At 41.4% G+C, this 21,091-nt stretch overlaps 1 pseudogene; it reads left to right on the forward strand.

The window, feature by feature from the left end:
- LOC125402574 (protein SET-like) overlaps positions 1-20,402 on the forward strand; it is a 63,213-nt pseudogene extending 42,811 nt beyond the window's left edge.
- The last annotated feature ends 689 nt before the right edge of the window (positions 20,403-21,091 follow it).

The raw sequence follows: 21,091 nt of genomic DNA on the forward strand, positions 1-21,091 counted from the left end.
AGATAGGTGGGGAAGACAGAACAGAATTCTGAGAAGAGACAGGCAGACACCATGAATCTTCAGCCTGAGACAGACATAGGTTAGAATCTTGTTGGTAAGCCACAGTCACGTGGTGAATACACATTAATAGAAATGGGTTAATAAAGATGTGAGAGTTAGCCAGTAAGAGGCTAGAGCTAATGGGCCAGGCAGTGTTTCAATGAATACAATTTCCATGTGGTTATTTTGGGTGTAAGCTAGCCAGGCAGGACAGAACAAGCAGCCCGCCCTCCGTACAACAGGTTCACTTAGATAATGTGCAGGCAAAATACTCATATATAAAAAATACTAATAAAGAAATATTTTAAAATGTAATTTGAAAACAGAAAAAAACCTAATCAAAGACTTGGTTGCTAGGATAATTAACTAGGCAAATTGTGATGTGCCCGGCCCTTTCACTCTGACCACAAGCTCACCTCCCTTTTCTTTTCCCTTGCTCACTTCCAATAACTCCATCTCCTGTGTCTCCCACCCATCTCGACTACTGCTGGAATGAATTGCCACAGTGGTGCTGCCAGGCCATGGGCACACCAAACATTTCTTTATATCAAGAACATGTTCTTTCTATTTAGGCTACCCTCAAAAGAGCTCATTCAGGGTCCCTTCTATAAGCACTTATTCCATTTTCACAATGGAAGTACAACCTCTCCTCCTGTTGGAAGGTGAACGTTCACTCTGCCATGGACATTTGAGTCAGCTTGAATCGAAAGAAAATAAGCTTTAATTTTTATCGTCTGTATGTTTATTGTATGTATGTATGTTTTGCCTACACATATATCTGTGCACCTGTTGAGTGCCTAGTGCCCACAGAGGCTAGAAAAAAGAACTGGCCCCCTGGGACTGGAGTTACAGATGGTTGTGAGCCACCATGTGGGTGATGGGAATAGAACCAGGGTCCTCTGGCAGGGTAGTGGTATTCTTAAGTACTGAGCCATCTCTCTAGACTATAAATGAACTTTTGATTTTGAAATTTTAAATGCTATAAAGGGAGCTAAGAAAAGGGTTGGGGGGGGGGTCATGCCAGTGTTTGAGGTTTGGTTGCCTCAGTTCACACCCCTAAATGAAGAGCCTACCTTCCCCTTCAGGTGCACAGTGACTTGCGTTTTGCAGGTGTGGGTAGATCTCTGCCTTCCTGTCCATGTTTTGCAACTGTCACCCAAGAAAACCTGGAATGTGCCATGTCCCCATGGGACAAACTAGACCAAGCAGATGGAGCTGGCCCATCCTCTATCTTTCCCTCAGTCAGAATGGAGTTCCCTGAGCTTCCAGGAAAGGCAGCTTTCATAAGCACTTCAGTGTCCTGGAGCTGGAATCTTTACTTACCTTAGACCACACTAAACCTCATTTCCTACCCATCTCTGCAGCTAACTCACCTGCCCCAAAGGTCCACATGATATGAGTACTAAGTGTTCTGTGCTTCCTGCATGTGAGCTGCGTCACTAATCTTGGCACCCACATTAAATGCTGGGTGGAGGTCCAGCTCCCAAGCTGCAGCAACATGCAATATATCTGAGCAGAGGAGGTGCATCCTCCCTAGGCCCCGTGGGATAGGTTCCGCTGGCAGGGAAGGGCAATAGAGGTCTCAGTGGGTGGCGGACACCCAAAATATTTTAGCAAGGCTTGTGAAACTGTTGCCTGCTCTGTTTCCCCCTCTTTTCTGCCATGCATGCTTAACTTCTTTGTTGTTCTGGATTCTGATGACCATCCCTAAAGTCTGAAGAGGGGAGAACATGTGTGTCCCTTTGTTCCCTCACAAAGCAGAAAAAATTCACATAGCAAAGCATGTAGAAGCAGGTACATTCCACACGGCATCATTCTATCATGGCAGAAAATTCAGGATGCCTTCTATCTGAGTTATTATTTCCAAAACTATTGAAAAAATTATTCATCAGTAATGGAGTGATACAAATTATAAAAGACATTATTTGCCTGCAGGGTTTCTACTATTGGCAAGCCTGATCATCTGTACACTGCACCTTCTGAAATCTTATTCATCAGACAGAATCCAGTTTTCTAACTGAAAAGGAAGTGGTCACAAATTTGGTGACTATTTGGAATTTCAAAGTCAGATATTATTTTCAGCATCTGTGATATGTGATATCACAGATATCACATATCACAGTGATATGTGATATGTAAAAACAAATGGAATCACTGTTTGTTTCTGTGTTAGTGTTTTGTGTTTCTTTTTTTGACACAGAGAAGCAGATTGGAAAAGGAATCTGGGAGGGTTGGAGGTTGGGAGTAAGCCTGGATATGTTCCTCATGTATAAAAACTACCAGAATGGGGCTGGAGAGATGGCTCAGCGGTTAAGAGCACTGGCTGCTCTTCCAGAGGTCCTGGGTTCAATTCCCAGCAACCACATGGTGGCTCACCACCATCTGTAATGAGATCTGGCACCCTCCTCTGGTGTGCGGGCATACATGGAGGCAGAATGTTATATACATAGTAAATAAATAAATCTTAAAAAAATAAAAATAAATAAAAAATAAAAAAATTTAAAAACTACCAGAAAATAAATTCAAAAATTTAAAAAATATTTCTGTCCAACATAAGTAGGAAAAAGTTTTTATTTTTGTTTTGGGTTTGAAGTTTTGTTTTTTAAAACAGGATCTCATGCAGGCCAGGCTGATCTCCAACTCACTGAGTCATCTGGAGTGACTCTGAAGTCCTGGTCTTCCTCTGTGTGTTACCATACTGTGTTAGGGGTTGTGGGGAAGAATTTTTGAATGTGTTTTATTTTTCCCCTGCAATGTTTTAGGAACAATACATCAGAGCACACAGAGGACCACATAAATGTCTCTTCTATCATCCCATCCTATTTTCTTATTCTTCCTTCCTCTGACTCTTAGAAGCTGAGAGAGGGAACATCGGGGAATTATTCTTGGCTGTGCTCGGTAATTTCATAAACCATTCTGTATATGTGTATTCATTTCCTTCCAGTGACTAAGTGGATGCCTTTACTGTCTCTTCTCAGATAAAAGCCCAGGAGATGCGCAGGGTAGAAGTGCATTATGGGTTGCTATCCACCAGCTATTACAGAGCATCCTCCGAAGGACCAGGCAGAGCTGACAGGAAACGTAGGTTCATCCGGATGATGGGAAGCTCCCTGAAAAACTGTGACTTGCCTTCTGGGTAGAGATGTTTATAAGGGCACAGGCGTCTGTGCTCTAAAGCTTTAAAAATAAAACTTCAAAGCAATAACTAGTAGAGGCTTTGCCTCTACTTTAGCATGTTACATTGCCCAACTGCCCACAACAGATGTCAGGGGAGGAGGAGGAGTAAAGAGGAGACAGAGAGTGAAATAATTTAAATTCTTAGGGTATCTTTTACACTCCAACTTTATTTTAAAATGTTCAGATGACACCAGGCAGAAAAATACAACTGAACTCAGGTTTCAGGTGTTACCCAGAGTCCTTTCTCACCCCTTAACCCTGCACATAGCCTCATGAGAACACTTGCAAGAATGTACAAGGGCCCAAGGTTCAATCCCAGGGCAAAATTAAACAAGCAAACACAAACCGCACAAAAGTCAAAGCATGCTCGTGATTAGAGACGGAGGTACCTAAATCACGCAAATCAAGTGTGCCTTGCATGACCCAAGTCAGAGGACCGGAGTCCATCACACACCTCTACAGACACCCTGGTAGGAGCTTTCTCTGCATGTATATCTTCACCTTTGACTCTACCAGATTGTTTCAATTTATTCTCTAAAATAATTGTACCAATTTAAACTTCCCCAAGCCATGAAAAATGTGTTTTCATCAACCCACATGAAGTCAGCGTGGCTTCTTTCTCTTTTCCCTATAGTGTAATAGGTATAGCTATGTAAGTTTAATCTGGGTTTTGTTCTGTGAGACATCTTCCACTGTTAGGCTGGCCACTCAAGTTGACACTTCTATTTCTCAGTTAATCATCCCGTAACTATTTCTGATTGTTATTGCCTTTATGTTCTTCCTATTGCTTCATATAGGTTTCTTATGATTCCCGAATGCCAGCCCTCTGGTTGCTATATGCACTGAAAATACATTTCACCAATTGCCTTTTCTGCTTCCTTAAGATCTTTTTCAATGCAATATAATTAAATGCATTTATCTTTGCTTTCATGATCACAACAGCATTGTTCATAATAATAAAAAAGGAAACACCCTAATAGCATACCCTTAGACAAATGGGAAAATGAATCAGGTTGGATCTATTCAAACAACAGAAGGCTATGGCACAGTGAATGGAGTAAACCACACGTGTCACTACAGGTAAATCAGACCAACACAAGTCTGAGTGAGAAACACAAGTGGAAGACAACAAGCAATATAAACAAATATCTAGATACATATACACTTTAGAAAACCTTAAATGCATTATCATCAAATATTTAAAGGAATGGTGAAAAGAGACTAAATTTCAAAGTCAGCTTTGCCATATAGTTCTTTATTTTTTATTTCATTGTGTATACTCAATTTATACAATACTATGTTACATATGTACAATGGGCATTTTTTACACACGCGCACACACACACACACACACACACACACACACACACACTGCATTGAGACTGTCCTCTCCCTGCTGTGATAGAAGGCCATCAACAGTGAGAGAGAAACACAACAGTGGTAGCCCTATACATAATTTTCAAAGGGAAACAAGGACTCTAGACAGAACTGGGCTTGGGGCCAGTGTCATCATATTACAGCAACAAATATGGCTCCACTCTTTCTGTGTCCTGAGAATCCAAGTAAAGTTGAACTTTAAAATAATAGACTGATATGATTGCCAGATAAAATTGCAAAACCGGGGAATATCAGATTGACGCTGAGAGAGCAGCTGCAATTATTTTAAAAGATCATTATCACTAAAGAGAAACACTTTATTCTGCACTGAGACAACCGAAAAGCTGTTCCCAGGGCAAAGCCCCACCCATCCAGAGGCTCTCTCTAACGATGATCCAAATTCATTTGGGAAGAAAGCCTAAGCTGAAGGAGTTCCAAGCTCCTCCAAAGCAACTGCCTAGGCATGTGCTTCATCAGGGTCAGCTCAGACACCTGTGGGCCAGCAGGGTTCGGCTGAAGCTTCCGGAGCTGGCAGAGCATGGTGGCATGATCCCTGTTTTTGCAAGCATAGGAGATAAAGGGTTGAAAGGGTGGAGGCGTCTTTGGTTTATGATATCAGAGACTAGACAAGGCAGGAAATGGCTTAACATCCTTGCATGGAGGCCCAGAGAGCCAACTGTGCGAAGTTGTGAAGATAAGGGGAGGCTATTTTGGCGATCCCAAGATCATCAGAAATGCGTTGAGGAAAGGTGACGTCATGGAATGGAGTCCGCCCGGGAAGGACTGTGTGCTGAGGGCAGCAGAGCTGGAAGACTGTGGAGGGGAGTTGCAGGATTTAGTATGACTGTTCCTTGCTGTCTCTGGGATCTTCCATTTAGGAATATGATCTTTACTCTGTGCCATTTTATTTTGAAAATATGTAACTTATTTTTTACTTATATAGGAGTTCATGGTGAGCAGACTTTGGACTTTGAAAGTGTTGGGATTTTTAAAGACCATGAGGATGTTTAAAGTTGGACTGAAGGCACTTCAATAAAATGACCATGAGCCCTTGAAGCAAGAGGTGGAGGTTTTTAGCTTGACAGTGGTAGTTTAGAGTCTCAACTTGACTAGGGGTGGAGTTGTGATGGGTAGCGGGGGATTCCCGCCTGCCTGCAGGGGATTATCTTGGTCATGTTAACTGAGGCGAGAAGATTGATCACCATAGGTGGCACCATTTTCTGGTCAGGAGACCCTGGACTCTATAAAATAAACAAGCTGGGGGCCTTCATTCATCATTCTCTGCCCTTGAACACTTCTGGAAGCTGTCACTTCTCTTGATCAACGGCTTCCTGTACTGTACCAAGGTTGTTTAATTTTATGAGGTCTCATTTGTGAATTGTTGGCTTTATTTCCCAAGTGACAGAAGTCCTATTCAGAAGACCCACAAAAGTATGCAGTACTTGCTTCTGAAACTTGGGAAAGAGGGAAGGTCTTACTACAGGCATCAGTGTTAAAATCACCTTTACGGTTTCACTTCATCAGTAAGCTGATGTTACACTTCTTCTGTTCCTTGAGAGCTGTCACTCAAGGTCCTCGCGTCATACCTATTCATCCAGGAGGCACCACAGATGAGCTTCAGCCTCTGCACAAAGCCTACTACCTGGAGTTTATAAAAGCTATCCAGCATTGGCCTGCAATTGATCTTAGGCAGTGAGAAAACATTTCCTTGGAACATAAAAGTTTGATCCCACAGGAAATATAGGATAAGAACTCATGGTTGAAAGTCAACATCCTGCCTACAGGTTGGTTATTTCCCAAGCATGTGTCATCAATTCTGACTCTGATGTTATTATCAAAGGCTCGTCTCCTTAGCTTCACTCTTGGCCAGTCGTCAGAATGAATTCAAGTCACCACTGATTCAATTTCAGATTATTCCAAAACAGGAGAGAGAGGAAGAGCTAGTCAGTGGTCATGAGGAGCCTCATTATACCAGACTTAAAGGCAGCAGTAGCAGCAGGGAACAGGAAATCCGTTCCCATATTCTCTGTGTTAAAATAATAATACTGCTTGTTGAATACAACAGTAGCTCTGGCTTCTATGTCTGTCTCTAAAGAGTCATTAGTCTCCTGAGTCAAGTGGAAGAACTTGGAGCTGACACTGATACTAGGAATTCCTAGGAAGCTGTCTCCCGTCAGTAGACCTGAGCACTCTGCCACCACTGATGCTGTGCGCCATTAAGAGATACAAATGAGGCTGATACTGCAAATAGCCAGTCACGGTTAATATCAAAATGTGACTTTTGCTGTCAGATGTAGGATTAGGCAAAGATTTGATTATCTGCTTCTCTAATAAGCCAATCAGGCCAAAGACCAAATGTTTCATAAGAGGGAAATGAAAAAAAAAATCTATCTACAGCTTGGTGAGAAGAGATGCACAAAATTACAGATGAAATTTTGGCGTGATATAATATCATCATGGTACCAGGGCTTTCATAATTTTCTTCTTCTTCTTCTTTTCTTTGTGACTCTGCTCATAACACCAATGAGAAGTGTTTTCAGGACTTCTTTAATAATGATAACCTGAACTACATCAACACTGACAAAGCTGTGTCCTGTGGTCCTAATGTCCAGGCAACATATGAGAAAACTGGCCCATCCATGTTCTGCTGGTCTTGTTCATCATTGGTATTTTAACTATTAATATTATTATGTCAGGTAACCACAAACTGTGATTATCTTTAAAAAACTGGTGTGTTCATTTGGGTTTATGAAGATGAGTATATAGTAATGGAGACTATCAATATATCAGGCAATTTGGAGTTCCCAAATGTCTCTCAAACAGAGAAACATTTGATGTGGTTGCAAGCTCCTCAATGTACCTTTGGAATATAATAGAACAAGATTTTGACAAAGATCATATAAATATTTGAGGAAGGGATTAAGCATATTGTTCCAAGAAGAAGATCAATACAATGCTGAAGAGTAGCATTTCTAGTGTATGTGTGTGTGTGCGTGCGTGTGCGTGTGTGTGAATGTGTGTGTGCATGTGCACGTGCACACGCTGGCATGAGTTTATGTGCACCAGAAAGGGATGATGAATTTTCTGGAACTGGAGTTGCAGCGAGCTGCCTGGTGTGGGTGTTGGGAACCAGATAGGGTTGTATGCAACAGCAGCAAACACTGTCAACAGCAATGTCTCCATTCCATGGGTTAATTCTCAAGATTCATTTGAACTATCTGCATCATCATGAAGAGCAGAATGGAAGTTGAAGAACATCAAGGTCACATCAGTGCTGAAAGCAAGCAAATGAGTCTTGTCCAATTCAATGGACAAGCTAGATAAGAACAAGAGAGAGAGAGAGAGAGAGAGAAAGGAAGGAAGGAATACCCTACAGGCATCCCAAGGATGGAGGTCACATATACACAGTACTTATAGACCAAATTTGTTCAAAAACACCCTGGGTTAAAGACTGTCATCCTGAGAGAAATATTAATAGCTATCCTTTCATTTTAATATTCCAAGTTTAAAGCCTCAATCTTATGTCACCCAGCTTATTTTGACCTGCTATAGTAGACGTTAGTCGAAACAGATCAGAAAATATATTCTGTACAACAACAGACTTTATAGAACTGAAATTTTCAGAAAAACATCTAGTTGGAGTTTTTCTCTTTAGTCTGAACTATAGTGCAAATCCATGAGTGGGCATCGTGAATAGCTGGATGTGGGAACACAGAAACGGTGAGCAGACTGAAATTCTGAAAACAGGTAAAAAGTGCAATTTATGTCCTGAAAATAATACTCTTTTTAAAATAGGTGACAAATAAAGTAGAACTAATTCATAACAAACTTTTTAAGGGACAGAAAATAACTAAATGAAATGCAGCATAATGCTAATAGCAGTTGTCCTTGGAGAGCAGAATTAGAAGAGCTGGGGTTTCTTTGTGTGGTGTAGCTATCACTTGTCTGCTTAAGGGCACAGTGCTATTAGAATAATAAAAAAGTGCTTGAAAAGGCTCAGATTGACACATGAAGAAGCAAAACATACTGTTAGGCACAAGACATACTCAAAATAATTCATAAAAGCTGGATACACAAGGAGAAGCACATATACTGGGAGAATGCAAACACAACTGAAGCCCTGGTGTCCAGCAGCACAGGCGCAGGTCTCATGCACAAAGGCAGAACAAAAACGCTGAAGTTCTAATGCTAACAGCTATGGGTTGCCAAAACTGTAAGACATCCTATTTTCCCAAATAACAGAACAGCCTTCAAAACTCAGCAGCTATAAGAAAAGCAAGAATGGTAAACAAGTAAACACTTAGGTAGCATCATGCTGTTTCCCAAGTGCACACATACGTAACTCACAAAGAAAGTCTCAACAAAGCAGAGATAGACAAGTATATCCAAAAACATGAGGCAGTAAACCATGTGCTCACACCAGAAATGCAAAGACCCTGGACATGTAATTGTGCCATGCTATACATTCTTGGATCAAAGTAGAAGTATGCACATGACATTTCAGAGTTTCTAAGGAATATTGGTGAATAATCTATGTATTGGAATTTATCAGGCGCAATTAAGGTACTGCTAACAGCAAAATTGATTACATCAAATTTAAATCAAATTGATTAATAAAGATCATATATTTTAAATATTCCGCGAAAAACACTAGAAAACAAAAAAGCAACCACCTTAAAGAGCATCAGGAACAAGTTGTTAAGAATAATTTACTCATTTCTGTGAATTTCTTCCTGAGAACATCGGGTTCTGGCCTCTGGTTTCTGGTCATTCCCTTGTGCTGTGCCCTCAAATAGTAAATCCACGCTCCTGCCTCAGTCCGAGAAATACAGGCAGGCTCCTGTCCCAAAGCTGAATGCCGTGCTGGGCTCTCCTGGCCTGCCGAAGGGAGGAAGAGAATAGTGAGAAGCAACTGAACATACAACATGAAACAGCAGACTTAATAAGCCATCCAGTGAGGAAACAAAGATATAACAAACTCTGCCAACCATTTTTTTCAAAAGGGGTCAGAATTGATTGCCAAAATCGTAGATTTTGGGGAAGCAACATTTCTTAGCTATCCACAAGTGTCTGCTCTGCTTGGGAAAGAAGATTAAGAGGCCCTGCATTGTTTGACCAGAAGTGGAGTAAAGTTACACAGTAAAATGCAAACCAAACTAAAGACCTAGGCCTCCAACAGCACAGGTGCAGATCACCTGCACAAGACACGTGGGTTCTGATGCTAAAGGCTATGAACTACAGAAAGCTGTAAGACGTCCTATCTTCCCAAATAACAGATGCAACAGAATTTGAAGACATTAAATACGGTTACTTGTAGGATCCCGGGTTTTCCCCCTGCTCCTTGAGGTGCAAGTCACAAGAACTGCTTTGGTTAGCCAAGTAAGCTTCCTGCTAATTTCTGTGCTGGTTCTGCTTTAGCCTGGTGATTTAGCTGGAGGGCTTTGTTTTACTTTTGGTATGGTAATTTCCCACCTGCCCCGGAGAACAAGGCGCCAAGTTCCCTCTCCACTGTCTGTCGCTGCTCTCTCTGCCTCCAATCCCCTGCCTGGGAAGGAATTCCCACACAGCTCCAGGTTCCTTGCGCTGTGCTTTCCCGTCTGGCTGGGAGGGAATTCCTCTACTGGGGCAAAGGTATATTAACTTTGCTGAAAGCTAAATCAAGTGGCATTCGGCTATTTCTTGACGAAGGACCCTGGTCTCTTTGTGTCGTGTCTTTTGTTCAATCTCCAGGCCTTTGCCAAAGCTCGTGGCCGGTATGGAAGCGCACGAACCGTACCGGGAGGGTGGTGCAGATTCGGGTGGAACAGTTACTGAAGAGATTCTTATTTTGATGAAAATTCTTACTTTGAAAAGAACATTCACTCCAAAAAATTTTATCTGACCCAGAGTGGTGACCCCTCTTCAAAGTTCACTGAACTCAAATGGAAATCGGGAAAGGGTTTGACAAAATGCTCCAGTCAGACACAGACTGAGGCGAGCAGGAAGAAGCAGCAGGCAGAGCTGAGAGCTGGTTGACCGGTTTACTGACCACTCCCATGCAGGTGTGGATGAGCGAGGAGGGGGCATCAAAGATGGTACTTGGCCAAATCCCTTGCAGTAATATGTGGTTCTTGATCTGGATGATGAAGATAGAGAGGCAGAAGGTGAGGAGGATATTGATGAAGGGGGTGAGGATGAGGGTGAAGAAAACAGAGATGATGATGAAGGGGGAGGGAGAGGAGGAGGAAGACAAGGTGACTAGCACCTGTGCATTCCAACCTTCTATTTTATTTGCTTTTCACTTTTTAACTTTCTCCAGCCCCTGAGAGCAGGTTGCAGTCATTCCCTCCCCATCCCTCATGTGCTCAGTCACCCTGATTTTGAGGTCTTTCTCAACACCATGTTTCTGATCTTACTTTGGGGGAAATACCTTGAGCAAAATACAATGGGGAAAGAATCTCCACTTTTCTTTTCGAAATTCATTTTTAGCCTTTTTTTGTCTCAAACTATGGATTTAACACCACCTCTCTCTTCTGTGGGAAAAAATAAAAGCCCTCCAGCTTCCCTGACTCTGCTGGAGGCTGCCAGGTCCCTGTAATAACGCATAGAGTTTTTACTTTTTCCCTTTTTCTGTTTATTGGGCTTGGAGATTACATTGTGTCTCCATGTGAATACAGTTAGCATTTACCAATATATATCTGTCTATTCTCCCTTGTTTAGTAAGAAGAAAAGTAGGGTATAGACGGTCATCAAGTGTGGATTTGAGATGTCTGGGGGTTAAGTGGGCATTGTGGCAACGTAGCATCTCCGTTGGCACATCTGATTGTGATGTTCAACTGGCATCCTTGCAAGTTGAAGACAACAGTTGTGAGGTAATATTCTCTCCTGATGAGAACTTGAGCCTTGCCCCTCAATGGGAGGATCAGAAGAACCTATAGGGTTTTATTTGGAATTGACATTCTCTGTCATAACTTTATTTTTATTTTTTTTTTTTTTGGCTTTTACTGGAAGGAAAAGATGCTCATTTTAAATGTTGAAGTGTACAACTTGCTTTGTTACAATAAAACCACTGTGTACACAAAGGACCAGATGCTTTCCTGCCAGAGCAGACGCTCAATATGACCGTCCAAGCTTGATCTGCCTAATGACATCATGTCAAACTTTGTCTCCCTAACTTCGTATTTTTTTATACGTACTTTGCAGGGTGACCTCAAGGTTTTGCAGTGAAGGACCCCTCGTTTTAACCACAGCTATACCGTTTTGCAAAGGTTCACAGATAACTAGCTCAGGACCTCCGGAATGCTGAGCAAATAACAGACTTAATTAAGGGCCTCTGGAATTCAGGGCCTCCAAAGATACCTGAGAATTAGAGCAAGGACAGCCTTATCTGGCTGCAAGACAGGGATTTATGAACTGGCCATAGAAACAAACAAAGAAAGGATTGCGAGGCCTGAGTCACGTATACAGTGGGGCTCTCACGAGTTAGGGGCTGTGCAATCAGACATCTAGTCGCCAGCCAAGGAAGGGGGGCAGGATAAGAGAAACAATAAACCGCTGAATAGTCCCCTCGTTGTTATTTAGGTTAAGAATTTACCACCCTGCATCTCGCTTCTGTAAACCTTGCTTTTTGCTCTCCTATAAGAACCCCTCACCCCCAACCTGCGGGCGCGCAAGTCCTCCGAGAGACTTGTCGCCCCCAGGTACCTGTGTATCCAATAAACCTCCTGCTGTTTGCATCTGGCTGCGTGTTTTCGACTGATCTTTGGGCACGGGGTCTCTCCTGAGGGAAGACGCCCACAGGAGTCTTTCAGCAGATTGAGTTAAGGGGATTTGGATCATCTCAATTGGGCATCTTTTTAAATGACACTTTAGTTACTTGGATATGCTGACAGCACTTACTCCCACCATGTCACAGACCTGCTGCTCTAATGCCAACTAGACAAAGGACAGTTGCTGGAGTGTCTTCATTGGCAGTGTCAACCAGTCAAAAAGGTGGGCTGGCAGAGTCAGTAGTCTGTGAGGTGGTCAGAAGTGCTCTGTCCCAGGTATGGAGCAGAAGCTCTCAGATGTGACTCTGTGAATCTGTCTGCTCAGTGCTACTGTGCAGATAATGCTGTTTGGGGAACCACCTGATGCATCAGCGTTTCAATGCTGTAAAATAGAGCTACAATTAAAGGTCACATTATCAGAGATGACTACTGAACAACCTGGTCAAAGCTTTTTGATGTGCAGAACTTTATAAACAGAATGACTCCATCAATGACCAAAATGTAACTAACATCTGTGTAGATGGAAAGTGTGCCATTGCTGCACAGGACTGTGCTTAGTAAACAGACCACTGTATCATCAGGAATCTTGCTCTAGCAAAAGAATGTAAAGATTAAAAAAAAGTAGAGAGAATAATTTACTAATGGTAAAAATTTTAAGTGTGAAAAATCCAGTTACTAAAACCAATCAAAAGAGAAAAAGAGAGAGAGAGAGAGAGAGAGAGAGAGAGAGAGAGAGGGAGAGCAGCTAATAGAATAGTTACTGAGAAAAACTGTATTGCAAAGCTTTCATTATTACTTATTTTATAAATTTTATTCAATATCTAATATTTTGTTAAGAAAAAAATCTAGGCATAAAAGATGAAAATAATACATCTGTACATGCATGACTCAGATAGGAATTTTTAAATAACGTCTTTTTATGAGTAATTTGGGATTAAGCTTTCGATTAGTTGCCCTATCATGTCTAGAATTTATAGCTCATTTTTGTTCAAAACAGGATATACATATGCATAAATGTACAAAAACAAGCTATTACACACATACACAGAAAACACAATTTCATCTCAAGGTAGTATTTTTATTTTATGGTTTAAACTTTTAATATGAAAAAACAAATTTTTGTCATTTATAGAAAGCAGGTGATTCTTCTGTGCTAATCCCATTTTTTTTCTTTCCATGTTTTTTTCTTTTTGCTGTAGATAGATTCTTTTCTCACATAATATATCCTGATTACTGTTTCCCTTCCCTCTACTCTTCCAAGTACCATCCCAACTCCCTTCCCTTCCAGATCCACTCCATTTCTGTCTCTCATTAGACTACAAATACGCTTCTAAGAGATAACAATTAAATATGATGAATAAAATATAAGATAAAGGCTATCACATCACAGGTGGACAAAACAAATCAATAGGAAGAAAAAAGCCCAAGAGAAGGCACAAGAATCAGAGCCCCATTCATTTGTACACTCAGGAATATCATAAAAACGCTAAAATTGAAGTTATAATATATACACAGAGGGCCTGGAACAGGACTGCACAGACTCTATGCATTATGCTTCAATCTGTATGAGTGCGGAAGCGTATAGAGAGCTTAGATGACCTTGTTGTTTTAGCATCCTCCAACCCCTCTGGCTCTTACACCCTTTCTGCCTCCTCTCCTACAGGGTTCCCTGAGCTCTGAGGGGAGGGATTTGATGGGGACATCTCATACAGAGTTGAGTATTTCCGGTCTCTCACTCTCTGTGCAATGTCAGACTGAGGGTCTCATATGTGTTCTCATCTGCACCAGGAGAAAGGTCATCTGATTATAGCCGAGCAAGTCAGATATCTACGGGCATAGCAGAATGTCATTAGGAGACATTTTAGCATGACATTTTTGTTTTGTTTTATTGTTACCCTAGGTCTCTGGGATATCTAGTCTCTGTTCTTGGCCACCCAAGCAATGTCAAGTTTGGGTTCCATGCCATGGAAGTGGGCTTTACGTAAAGTCTGATATTGGTTGGTTACTCCCATAAGCTTTGTGCCACCATTGCCATAGCATGTGTAAGTGATGCATCATTATAGGTAGAAAGGTTTGTGGCTGAGTTAGTATTTGCATTTCTCTTTTGGTAGCATTCAGAGTACCTTCTGATACCAAAGATGCTAGAATGTAGGGGTGAAGGCTCTATGTAGGTGTCAACTCTACTTCTCCATGTTTAATGAGTTGTGTGAATGTTGTCTTCAGCAATGGTACCAGTTTGTGGAGAGCAATCTATTGTCCTGAAAACAATCTGTGTTATTTGGGGTATTCTATAGAGCCATTTGGTCAACAACTCAATTGAATGTAACTTAGTCCCAATACTGAAAGTTTCACTTGGTGACAAGAGATAGCCAGTTGAGACTTAGCCTCCCTCCATTATTTGACACTTTTATTTAGATAACCTTTATGTATGTATATATTTTAGGAAGTTTCTACTGTATTGTGTTTCCATCAAGTGACCCTTAATTTTAGCTGTCTCCCTTCATATTCCCTCCCTCAGCTCCCTCTCCCTTCCCCACTAGATCCTCCCATTCAAGCCCCCAACCTTCTAATAGTTACAGTTATCTATTTTATTTCCCTTTATACCTGTAGTATCTTACCTCTGTGGATTACAGATGGTGGCTTGGTTATCATTGACTTAACAGTAATAGCCACATATAAGTGAATGAATACCATATTTGTCTTTCTGGGTCTGGGATACTTCAAACAGGATGATTTTTTTTCTAGGTCCATTCACTAACCTGTGAATTTCATTCTTTTTAACAGCTGGGTTACACTCCATTCTGTAAATGTACCACACTTTTTTTATTCATTCTTCTGTTGGGGAACAACTAGGATGTTACCAAATTCTGGCTATTGTGAATAAAACAGCAATGAACACGACTGAGCAAGGGTCCCTGTTGTAGGATGGAGCATGCTTTGGATATATGCTTAAGAGTGGTATGGCTGGATCTTCAAGTACTCTATTCCCATCTTTCTGAGGAGTCACCACATTGATTTCCATGGTGGCTGTACACTTGTGGCTTTGATTGCTCCTGTTGTGGTCTGAATGAGAAATGTCACATAGGTTCATATTTTTGAATTCATAGTCTCCAGACAGTGGTGCTGTTTGGGAAGCTTGTGGAAGTCTCTCACTTCAAAATTCCAAGTTTATAATGGATGCCAAAATCAAACAGGAACAATCAAAGCCATAAGTGATTACTCACTATTGGCAGAAATGAATCAAACTTAGAAAACTTTGATAAGACAGATAATTTTCTGTGAAAACTAATATCAGAAATTTTTTTTAAAAGTACATTTACCATGTCACTTTTGGCAAGAAAAATACAAATAACAATCACAAGTGCTTCCATGTAGGCACCAGATCTACAAAACATAATGATAGAATAGTATATTCATTTCTTTTCTAGTTGCTATGACAAAATGCTTAATAAAAGAAACATAGGAGAGAAAAGATTTATTGTGGCTTCAGTCTACGCCCCCAGGGACTAGTTCCATCCAATATGGCTCTACCTGCTAAGTTCCCACAGCCATTTCGTCTTTTCTGCCTAAATTTTTCATAATAAAATATTAGTTGTCTTCTCTATTTCTCCCTCACACCCTCTCAATCTCTCTCTCTCTCTCTCTCTCTCTCTCTCTCTCTCTCTCTCTCTCTCTCTCTCTCACACACACACACACACACACACACACACTCAATAAATTAAACAAAATGTAATAAAATTTTAAAAATTAAAAAAATTGCCTAGTATTGACATGAATATGCTTGTTTATTTTTACATTAAAAATTAAAACTTGGTTGTGCTAGGTCTCAAACAAGGGACAAACAGCTGAAGTACCTATTAACACATATCTAAGTGGATGCTGGCCCTCCAGATTCTCCCATCATCCCTTAGTCCCTCCCTGTTACAGGATCCTCCTGGCTGGCATACCTGGCCCCATACCAGGAATTCTCCAGCTTAGGGGCTACGCTGCCCTTCGCCCAGCTACTCTTCCACATTTAACTTCAGTAGTCTACCAGCCCTTTTCTAGTTTCTTGGTCTCTGCAGCACTCAGCCACGATAAACTCAATAGAGGGCTGGATCTCAGTAGTTTACCCCGAGGCAATACCTGGTTGCAAGAAGGACTACAAACTGAGATTACCCAGGCACCACCCAAGAACAGACCATCCAAAGGAAATTCCTAACGCTCCAACCGGTGTAGATAGGATCACCTGACAGCACACATTCACCAGGACACACCTAGACAAATGTCAGTCAATCAGGAGTTCTGAACCTTAGAAATCCCTCACCCCCACCTTTACTACTATAAAAAACCCAACTCCAACTGTGCTCGTGGCTCTCCGATTATTCCAATACACTGTACACACTGAGAGACCAAGTTTTGCAAACTTTCATAAAATAAAAGTTTTTTGCATTTACATATGGGACTCAGTCTCCTTGTTTTGGGGGAGCTTCGCGGATCTGGGCATAATGGTCTCTTGGCCTCTTGGATCCATGTTCCCCTTTCTCCCTCTCCTCTCCCCTTTCCCATCGGCTTACAGGTTCAGTCTGTCGGTCATGTTCACTGTGAACTTTCCCAGATGTCTCTGCCTCTGCCTACGCGCAGTCATGTCCTCCTTTTATTTCCTTTTCTCATTCATCGGTTGAAGAAACCCGGAAGTGGCCTAAACAAGCTCTCTTCCAATGAACTCGGCTGCTCCAAACCAACTTGCTCATTAGACTTTCCTAAGGTGTGTATGGATCGTCTGTTTCTGCTGGCTTCTGCCACCCACCAAATTTTATTCCAAATGCTGGAGCACAGCTCTTGTGTTTCTCTCCCCATACCCCCGAAACTGCTCCAACCATCCAACTCTCTTCCACCACTCCAGAAGTGTCTCTGGCTCCTGGAACTACCACACCCATCCGGGCGGCTCTCTGTCCTAAGACACTTTCCTCCCAGTCTATTGAAATCCTTCTCTTTTCCAAAAGCTTCTCCCAGTCTACCTCTGTACCTGCCATAGCTGCTCATCTCTCCTGATCTGCTGGTCACCCTGAGCTTCCTGCTTTGTCTACTAGTACTACAAAAGCCACACTGATGTGCCAGGAAACTCCTTTTGCCCCTACTGGACCCCAGTCACAAAGTCAAAGGACACCTCTCCTCTGTTATTTGGAACATTTCTCTTGACAAGTTTCCCATTGCACTTGGGGATACCCGCCCCCCCCCCACCGTGGAAATTCTTACCACGACATTTTATCCGCTTCAACTCATTTCTTTTCTTGACTCCCATTGGAAGCCACAGTCCCTGCAAATGCCAGCCCTTCCTCCGGTGGAGTTTCGTTTCACTGCCCTCCCCGTTAGATGACATACTGCTTGGCCTCGGTGATTGGCGCATTTGATCTTCAAACTCTTTCAGACAGTAACAGCTTCTGCCTCTGTACAACAAATGATCCCCAAATCTCTCATATCTAAACTTGTTCAGCTTCACATTTCCAAATGTCTGTTATCTCAAAGGCGGTGGTTCTCAGCCTTCCTAATGCTGTGACCCTTCAACACAGCCCTCAAGTTATAGTGACCCCAACCATAAAATTATTTCCATTGCTACTTCCTAACTATACATTTGCTACTGTTATGAATTATAATGCAAATATTTTTGGAGATAGAGGTTTGCCAGAGAGTTGTGACCCACAGGTAGAGAACCGCTGATCTAAAAGTTGGGGCCCACAGGCTGAGAACCACTGGTCTTAGGGTTGTGACCCAGAGGTTGAGAACCACTGATCTAGGGTTTTCTACTTCGCTGTAAACTCTTTTGTCTGTACTGTTTCTCTGCTCTCTTTTCTCAAGGAAAAAAAAATCTCTTAAGGGTTAGGTATGTTTCAAAATCTATAAACTTCAACAAAAAAATCGGCTTAAAATTTGAAATAAAATGATGATACTTAAATATCTGTACCTAAATAATCTTAATCTGCTACAACACACCACATATGTGATTCATTCAGCTCTTGTTCAGGATTTTAAATAACAACCACATGGTTGGCAGCCATCTTTTCTCAGGTTAAAGGGTACATGCCATGTGACTTCACCACCATCTCAAGATGACCATGTGGTACAAACCAACTAAGGTAGAACCTATAAAACTTCTTAGTCTGACTGAGCCTTTGGTTTATTATTTATCTGCTTTTCAGTCCAAGGAGACAACAACAGGCCTCCAAAATATTTCAGATTTGGATGGATTTTTTTATATGAAGATAAATTCCTAAGGTTATAACGTTATACTTAGGTTAACAAAACTGTTACATAGATAAAGATGTATGACCAACTACTTATTTTTTGTTAACTGTGTTCAACACCAGGCTCCTAATAATTTTAAATAGAACAACATGTATTTGATAAGTAAGATATATTTGATGAATAAGGTTTGTAAATTCCTAAGGTCTACTCAGGCTAACAGTAACTGACTTGTTGATAGATGGCTAAACTCTTTTTCTTTGCTAACTTTATTTAGATATTTACCTAGCCTTTTTGCTTTTGCTCATTGTGTTCAGTTTTAGTTGTCTGGATAAACTAAGTCATACAAGAAACTGTGATGTTCTATAATGGTGCCCTATAAAAGAATCAGAAAGGTAAAGTTTTAATCTTGTGAAAGACTGCATTTATGGTTTAAAGTTTTATTTTGATGCCAAAGGATCTTCAGTAAATCTTAAACTCAAATTTTTAAGCTCAAACTTAACAAGAATGAAACTAAAAGAAAAACCCTAATTTTATAAAAACTACTAACTTTGAGCTGTTACGTAATTCATTTGACAACAACCTTTATTAAACCTTCCATATATGTTTTCAAGGTTAAACCTAAAGCAATAACGACAAAAAAATATTTTAAACTTAGATATACTTAATAGATAATCCTCAAACTCTTCAGAGATCTACTGAATGTGACATTTAAAATGTTTAATGAAAAAGCTTCCCATGATAGACAGAAATGCCGGCTCCTAGAGGCAGCCCTAAGGTCACCAAGGAAGACATGGGGAACATAAGACCTGGATTGTGGTAGCAGTGGCCACTGGCCCTACACCAACTGTGAACACAGTTGTGTTGACTGCCCTAGTCTGCTTAAGTCAAGGTAGGTCAATATTCCTAAAGACCTGGGTCCAACAGGTCCAACCGAGGCAGCTCTGTGTGGTAGCTGAAGATTTAATGGCCGTTCTGTATGACAGTCAAAGACCACGGGAGCCTAGGGTAATTAACCTCCCAGGCAGAGGTGAGTCTGTCATTTTAATTGATACATAAGCCTTTGAATTATACTTGCTATAATTTATCTTTCTCTGATCTCCAATGACTATAACAACAAATAAACCAGCTCCTTCCCTAAGGCTGCAGCTGCCTCTTTACCTCATTTAACTCAGACCTTAGGCCTCGGTTTTCTGGAGGCACCAGGCCTCCTGCTGAGAAAGGCAAACACAGACCACTCTTAAAGAGAGAAACTGACAAAACAGGCCTCAGAGAATTTTTGCTATTCCTGTATTTTAAGGTACTGGGTTTGCCATGACTGCTCTCAGGGATCAACCACTTGTGCTTCCTGAACAATAAAAAGGGTTGGAGTTTGTGTGAGTTATGAGGGCCTGAGAAGTAGTTTAGGGCATAAATAAATAAATGTAAAGGCGGGAGGGTGTCAAAGCTTAAGTAAGTTGTGAGGATCTAGAAAACGTGCTTTAGGATGTGCAAATGTAAGCTATAAAGGTCTAAGGAAGTGGTTTAAGACATACAAAAAAATGAAAATGTTTCAGATTTCTTTCTATCAGTGTGCTATATGCCATTGTTATACTAAGATTTCCAAAGCTCAGAGTTTTAACGTGATTTATCTCTGGGTCCTTGACTTTACACTTTACCCTCTATCCCTAGTCTTTATCTGCCTCAGCAGATTCCAAGTCAGCTGCAGACTACTCCAGAGCTGCTGCAATCTGCAGCCCCGAGGGTTCCTTCCGATTCCGCATTCCAGATGTTTGTGGCCTAAGTAGCATACTGAGCGCCCTATCCTGGCCTCTCCAGTGCAGGGATGAGACATTGTGATGAGCCTGTCTCTCTTCCCCCATCTCCTCACATGGCCTAGTTCCATCTGTGATCATGTCCACTCTGGTTTCTCCCAGCTGTCTGTCTCTCCCTGGCTTCTTCCTTATATCTACAGTAAAAACCTCAACTCCTAAGAAGCAGTTGTTATTCCTTATGCTCTCTCTGGTCCCTTTAAGGGCTAACCACGCCCACTCCCAGCCACTTCTGACCATGGTCGCCATCTTAACTTCCTTCTGCTTTTCTGTCCCTTGGCGTGTGCACATGTGTTTTCCTCTCTCTGTTCTCTTTTCTATTTCTGCCTTTCTTTCTCTCCTTTTTCTCTAAGTAATAAATGTTTATCCTTATTCTTAGCCTTATGTCTGTTTACTATGTCCTATGAGCCTTTTATCCGCCATAACCGCCCGCCTGACTCGCCCGGCCGCATGGTGCTGCCACCCTGGAGATCTTGCAGGGACCCACAGCCATCCTTGTCGGACTAGCGGCTGCTCTGCGAGCCTGCCAGGGAACACACCTGCTTTTTTAAAGAACAAAAGCAGTCACACCCTTCTTTATATATTTTTTTTCTCACAGGTTGAACATTTGATACCACAGGATATTAAACATTATCCTCAGTGCGTATACTCTGTTTCATATAAATATATAGTACAGAATAACAAAAGGGTATTAGGAAATAAAGTGTTAGCCTTGTT

The sequence above is a fragment of the Myodes glareolus genome, chromosome 25, assembly GCF_982192425.1.
Source record: "Myodes glareolus chromosome 25, mMyoGla1.1, whole genome shotgun sequence".
In the NCBI taxonomy this organism is placed as follows: Eukaryota; Metazoa; Chordata; class Mammalia; order Rodentia; family Cricetidae; genus Myodes; species Myodes glareolus.